Here is a 6,406-nt window from a genome sequence, read left to right on the forward strand (position 1 = left end):
ATTGGAAATGTATTACCACGTTGTCACCAAAAGGACATTACTGGGTAATGAACCCTCATTATTGGACACTAAACGTCACGGCTTCAATAATTTGACTTGATACAGGCAGTTTTATTTTAGATTACATGGGCTTCTATTAGAAGTGTAAACCAACTGAGTTATCACCATACTACCCCTTAAGCAAACCCTGGGATTTACTGTCCTGATGTCTAGTCTGATGTTCCTACACCCTACCCCGCAAGGCAGTGGAGGGGACGGGGGGATGTCTGCACAGGTCTGGTAGGCAAGAGCCTCCCTGCCCAAAACCTGGCCCTTGGGTCTGTGGTTTTGAAGGGACGATCCTATCAGCACACCTAACAAAAGGGATGAATCAAAATGCTACTTCAGAAATTGAGACATGTGATTAAGTGAACGGACATTTAGGCTTTAATGACTAAAGCAGCTACTTGAGAAACCATAGCTTCCCGATGCCTGGACCCATTTTTATCCATACTTTATTTTTCCCTATTCCCATCACATCTGTAGTTACCAAAACCTGTCAACCGGTTAGAGGAGTATAAGAACAATTTAGTGGGAAACTTATAAACACCAAAACATCTGATTGCATCCTGTTACCTGCAACTATTCTGAAACTTTCACTTAGAAAAGAATATGCTGAGTCAGAGAATAAACACTGCTTTTACACGTGTCTCAATCTGAAATCCACAAATGCTAGTAAGTCAGTTTTAAAATTTTTTAATTTGTTTCAAAGTTATACCCAAGACACCTTGACTTCATAGGAAATCCACTGAGAAATGTTTTCCTGGGCTGAACACCTCTTTCCTTTTAGTCTCCCCAACAGAGCATGCACATGTTAATTACTTTCATTTTGTAATCACTGCTGTCCCACCACTGTACCAAGATCACCTAAACTGTGTGCAGTATTCTGAATGTTCTTAGTTATACCCTGATTTCACTAACTGCAAAAGATTTTCTGGGATACCCCGTCACTTGAATTCTTTGGCTACTTTTGAAGATGAAGTCCAAAGAACTCTTAAATGATTCTCCTTTGAAGGGGGTGGTAGTATTTTATAGGCGTTAGCAACTAGCACCTGGGGCTGTGCTGATCCCATCTGGCATCACTGGGAGGCAACCTATAAAACCAGAGAATCGGGCTTCCCTGGTGGCGCAGTGGTTGAGAGTCCACCTGCCGATGCAGGGGACACGGGTTCGTGCCCCGGTATGGGAAGATCCCACATGCCACAGAGCCTACGCGTCCGGAGCCTGTGCTCCGCAATGGGAGAGGCCACAACAGTGAGAGGCCCGCGTACCGCAAAAAAAACCAAAAAACAAAAAAACCAAAGAATCATTTGATGCAGCAGCCAACTAAGAGACCCAAAACTCAGGTTAAATTTAAAGAAAAAACTAGAGAAAAAAAGGTGATCCTAGAGGAACTCATTCTGAGCAATCAGTCATTATGCACGTGCGTGCATGTGTGTGCGTGTAAGGCACCACCAGATCAATTCAGTGCAGCCTGGTGGGGGTCCCAGATGACTCCCCTTTTCGGGAGACTGTGATCTGAGGACGCAGAATCTGGCAAGTGGCCAGTACCAGTAAAGAGCGGCCATGAAGTGCTGGCCACATTTATATTCAACCCCCCTCTGGAGTCAAACCTACAGGTTCAGGAATTCCCTGGCAGTCCAGCGGTTAGGACTCATCACTCTCACTGCCAAGGGCCAGGGGTCAATCCCTGGCTGAGGAACTAAGATCCCACAAGCTGTGCGGCGCAGCTTAAAAAAAAACAAAAACAGAAACAAACCTACAGGTTCACTTGGGTCCCACAGAGCAGTCAAGTCCACGCAGAAGCAGGCTATAACCCAGGAGGTAGACTTTCCCACTTGCTAACACGTCCTTTTGCTTTGTTTTACTCCCAGCTATAAGCTGCTTGGACCGGTTTTCAGGCTCTTTAAATCTCACTCCAAATATAGCTTCCTTGGTGACCGAACAAATATGTGACCTTACGTATAAAGAGCTGCACACACCTCCCAACTTCAACAGAAAAGAAAGGCAATCTGTGTCCAGTTCAAGCCTGGCATTTAAATGGGAACAAAGCCCAGCTCCACTCTGCTACTCTCTCGCTCACATGCCAGCCATGCCATTCAGACAGAGCTGAGCAAACACCAGGAGAGCTCCCTGGTGTTAACAAAGCACCTGGAGACCAAATCGCTCTGCTAGTGCCACTGTACCGTCTTTCCTGAATGTCAGGATACGGTGCAAGGGGAAAAGGTCAGATAGTCCTGAAGTGTTCTCACTGCCACAGCTGCCATACAACCGCCATTCCCGTCTGTTTCAAACAGCGCATTCATTTTCTTGAAATATGTGATAAGCACTCTTTCATTCCACAATAAGAGTATAAACCAAATCTGGGCCACTTGCCCATTTCTGCCACCTCTTATAGCCTGTGCCCTCAGAGCCATTAATCAAGGGGCCTAAAGTGTGACAGGGCGGCCACACCACTGGTTTTCAAGCTGCAGAGGGATGATGCATTAGCACTGGGGTCTTGGCAGGGTATGCACAATTCCCTGTGGAGTCCATTCAATTCGATCCCTTAGAGCCTGAACTTCTTTTAAGAGCACAGGGCCAGCCCCTTAAGCCTCAGAACAGATGGTTTTCCCTCAGTTGAGATTTTCAGACGGGGATAACTAACCATCATAGGCTTGTGGGGCTTCTTTGGGACACGTAAGACGAAAGAGAAAGCTTACAAACACGAGAAGAATCATCGTTTCACCTGCTTCAGGCAAAGCAGTTCAATTCTGTCTCACTCACTGCAGACACCCAGCGAAGAAGACAAACCTACGCCAAAGTCTCCCTGCCACTCAGCACAACTCAAAGGCCAGGACAGGGGAAGCAGAAAGAACACCCAAGCCTGTTCCAAAGATCTTCTCTATTACACACACGAGAGAAATTCCACCTCGGGTCCAGGGCAGCTGAAACGGCACCGCTGCTAGTTACTGTCTTGTTCTGGAGCATCCTTTTCGGCCTCAAACTGAGGCTGAGACTGTACCTGGCGAGGAGAAATTGCAAAGAAAAACCTATTCAAGAAGATATACACAATCTCTCTCAGGTAGCTCACTTTAAAATCAGGCATTAAAAAAACAAACTTGGGAAACTGAGTCTCAGATATACAAATTCCACACAGAAAGGCCCTTCTTTGCCTTCAGACAGGGATAACTTCACATCATCATGGACTCAGCTCCCACCCCTCAGCCAGCCCGCAGCACTGTGCCTAGCTGTACCCAGCATCCCAGACCCGACACGCTGACAGTTCCTGTCCTTTTAAAGCCAGGGTCTCCCTTAGCACAAAGTGTCCAGCAGCCAAGCATGGTATATATGTTCCAGCGTCTTTCTGGTGTCAGTGAAATGCCTGAGACAGTGAGGATTACTCCTTTCAGCCAGACCGCTGAAGGCCAGCTGCACAAAGGGTACCTGATGCCAAGAGGAATCGACATCAAACAAGGTCATTTCTCCTTCACTCACCTCTGTGTGCAAAACAATACTGCAGAGCAACCATGTGGCTTTCAGTGCTTTAAGACAGGGATTATAGATCTGCCCTGAGAGCTACTTAAAAACAGCCAGTACTATAATCTTGCTGTCATAAAAATCCCTGAGCTAAAAATAGATCAGATCATCTAACTGTTCCTCCGTACCGGCTCTTAAACCAGAGCCATCTCATTATGGCCAGAGGTGGGGTCCAGGAACATGTATACTACTTCAAACCTCTGTAGGTGCACAGCCAGGTTTGAGAAGCACCATTCCTGTTTTTACAAACTGAAGAAATAAGGCTCTGGTGCGGTCACCTGGTAACAGGCTGAGACCAGAGTCTAGATCTGTCAAGTTAGTCTAACACGGGATTTCAACCTACCGACGCTTTGGGTGGGTAGCTCTTTGTCGTGGGGGCTGTCTTGTGCACTGCAGGGTACTTCGGGGTACCTACTGCGTCCCAGCGCACCCCGACCCCAAGTTGAGAACCACTGGCCTAACTCAGTAACTAGCTGTTCAACTAACACCTCAATAAAGCTTAATAGTTTCTTTTGGAATAAGCTGTGGTAATTTTGTTACAATCTGGTTGAGACACACCTCTTTACAACTGACAATATTACATCAGTGACATTTTCTAAATTAAAAAAAAAAAAAAAGCTTAATAGTAATAATAACACCCCCCCACCTCCCAAAATCAATTAGCTATATCTTTATGGTTCTTTAAAAACAAAACAAAAAAACACCTAGCTGCGTAACTATGGGTGAGTGAACTCATTGTCTCGGTTTACTTAGTAGCAACTCAGGGAAAATATCTACCTCATGTAGGGCTGTAACAGATACTGTGAGGCTGCTTGGCAGGGGTCTAGCAAAGAGTTCCATACCACTTCTCTTATCCAGCCACTAATAGTCCTGGAAGACCCACACATCTCAGAATCTAACTGACCAATACTTAAAGGGATCATAACCTATGCAATTCTGTGAAAGAGCTAAAAATCTTACCATTCATAGAAATTTCATCACAAAGAGATCCTTACACTCAATATCTTTGAACGATGGTTTTCATGTGACTTTTTTCCAAGTCCACAGCCAACATCTTTAACCTAAAAGACAAATACGGATAACACACTTCATTCTAACAGAAACCAACTTAAGATACTGATTCTCAACAGTGTTTAAAAAAGCTGAACCTAAGCAAGTCAGAGCTCCTCACAAAAGATGTCCTTTCAGACAGGGATAACTTCAAATCAACCTCAGCTCAACCAGTAACAAAACATTTCTAAATCCCAGCCAACCAAAGCTCATTTTCCAAGTCTTCCTTTCACCCCTGTATGCAGCGGCATCCACTTTCATTTCAGTGACACCTAGGGGCCCCGATTACGCTGGCTCAGGCCATCCTCATTTCTAGATTCTAGGCAGGACCCTAACGGGACCTCTGTGCCAACCCAGATTCACAGAGCCGAACTTCAGATTTGAGAACAGAGTGTGAAGGGGCGGTATGTGGTAGGCCTTCACACCATCTCCCCTTTCTCACTTCTGGTGCCCCCCCAGGTCTTACCTGCATCCATTCTTACTCATTTCAGGGTTCCATTCGCTTGTTTTAAGCTTCAACGTGCACGTCGGCTTTTCACCGTCTCTGCAGTTGCCAAACAAAGGCCTATGGGGAACGAAAACATGAGCGTGTTAAGGGTCGTTGTAAAACTACGGCCTACGGCTTTCCAAAGTCCACCATCCCCCAAGTTACCATCTGTGGAGCTACATAAAAACTGACCGCGGCCGTCCTCAAGGCACTCGAGGAGGAAGCGAAGTATTCAGCCGCTAACACCCCTGAAGTGAATTGAGAACCGTCCCTGTCAGCCTGACCCGTGTAAAGACCTGGGGACCTACCAAGGCCGCGGGGCTGCGAGCTCAGCACATGGGTGTCTGCGAGGCCGGGGAGGGGGGCGCGGGAGTTGCGCAATACGGAAGGGCCGCTCTCCCCCAGGAGGGCCGCTCCGACGCCAAGGTGGGCTTGGGCTCTCCCCACTCACTAATGAACACTCGCGCCCTTTGGAAAGCGCTTTCCCAGTTATCTCAGCGAATCCTCCCAACCACCCTACTGGGGGGGGGAGACCAGGCTTAAGAGTCACTATTTCTCCTTCAAGGAGGGGGCGGCCAAGTGTGCTAGCGCCGTGTCAAGAAAGACCCCGTTTTCCCACCTCCGCAGCCTTACCGCCGCCAAAGGTCCGAGGTTGCCGGCCTAGCTCGGACCAGCCTGAAGCCGCCAGGACTTCCCGCCACGAGACCGAGGCCGAAAAGAGAGAAGGGCCGCGCCTGCGCGCAAGTCTTCGCGGCAGTCTCGCCGGAACTCTCGCGCTGTTGAGAAAAGGCTGATGGGAAATGTAGTGCAAACAGCCGCCGCTGCGGGGCAGCCGCGTTCCTCAACGCGGCTCTGGACCCGGGATTAGATGGTGGCCGCCGCCAGGGACAGTAGAGAGCCCGGGGTGAGAGGCCTGCTCTGTATAGAACCACGGCCGTTAGAAAACGAAGGTGGACTGTCGCCTCGTCCACAAAGTCATTTATCTATTGAGTGAACAGGGTGTCCCTGGCCGAGACTGGGTGGGCGGTGGAGGTCTCAGAAAACTCGAGGGGACTTCACGAGAGGAACGGTTGACGGAACTGAGGCCCTGCCGGATTTCGTTCTTAATTGCTCTGAGGATTTTATTTGGGGCGGGGCGAGTTCGTCTCGGGTGGTTGGCCGCGTTAGCGAAGAGGAGGGAGATTCCCGGGGAATTGTTCGACGTCCCGCTCAGTTGCTCTTAGTTGGGGCGAGAGCAGTGGGGCACGGGCGCGGCCGGCAGAGGGCGCCCGAGAGCGACGGGCTGGGCCGGGCTCTAAATTACCCTGAACC

The 6,406-nt window shown here is 48.6% G+C and overlaps 1 long non-coding RNA gene and 2 other non-coding genes across 3 annotated transcripts; all 3 read right to left on the bottom strand.

The window, feature by feature from the left end:
* Nucleotides 1-476: 476 nt before the first annotated feature.
* LOC116745800 lies at nt 477-6,184 on the bottom strand. Its single transcript, XR_004347555.1, has 4 exons — nt 5,729-6,184; nt 5,075-5,173; nt 4,519-4,619; nt 477-3,043 (listed from the first exon to the last, which is right to left on the bottom strand). It is a non-coding gene; the product is annotated as an uncharacterized LOC116745800 (long non-coding RNA).
* Nucleotides 3,149-3,232, bottom strand: LOC116746481. The gene has a single exon (XR_004347738.1). It is a non-coding gene; the product is annotated as a small nucleolar RNA R38 (small nucleolar RNA).
* Nucleotides 4,701-4,778, bottom strand: LOC116746482. The gene has a single exon (XR_004347739.1). It is a non-coding gene; the product is annotated as a small nucleolar RNA R38 (small nucleolar RNA).
* Nucleotides 6,185-6,406: the final 222 nt, after the last annotated feature.

The sequence above is a fragment of the Phocoena sinus genome, chromosome 20 (genome assembly GCF_008692025.1).
Source record: "Phocoena sinus isolate mPhoSin1 chromosome 20, mPhoSin1.pri, whole genome shotgun sequence".
In the NCBI taxonomy this organism is placed as follows: Eukaryota; Metazoa; Chordata; class Mammalia; order Artiodactyla; family Phocoenidae; genus Phocoena; species Phocoena sinus.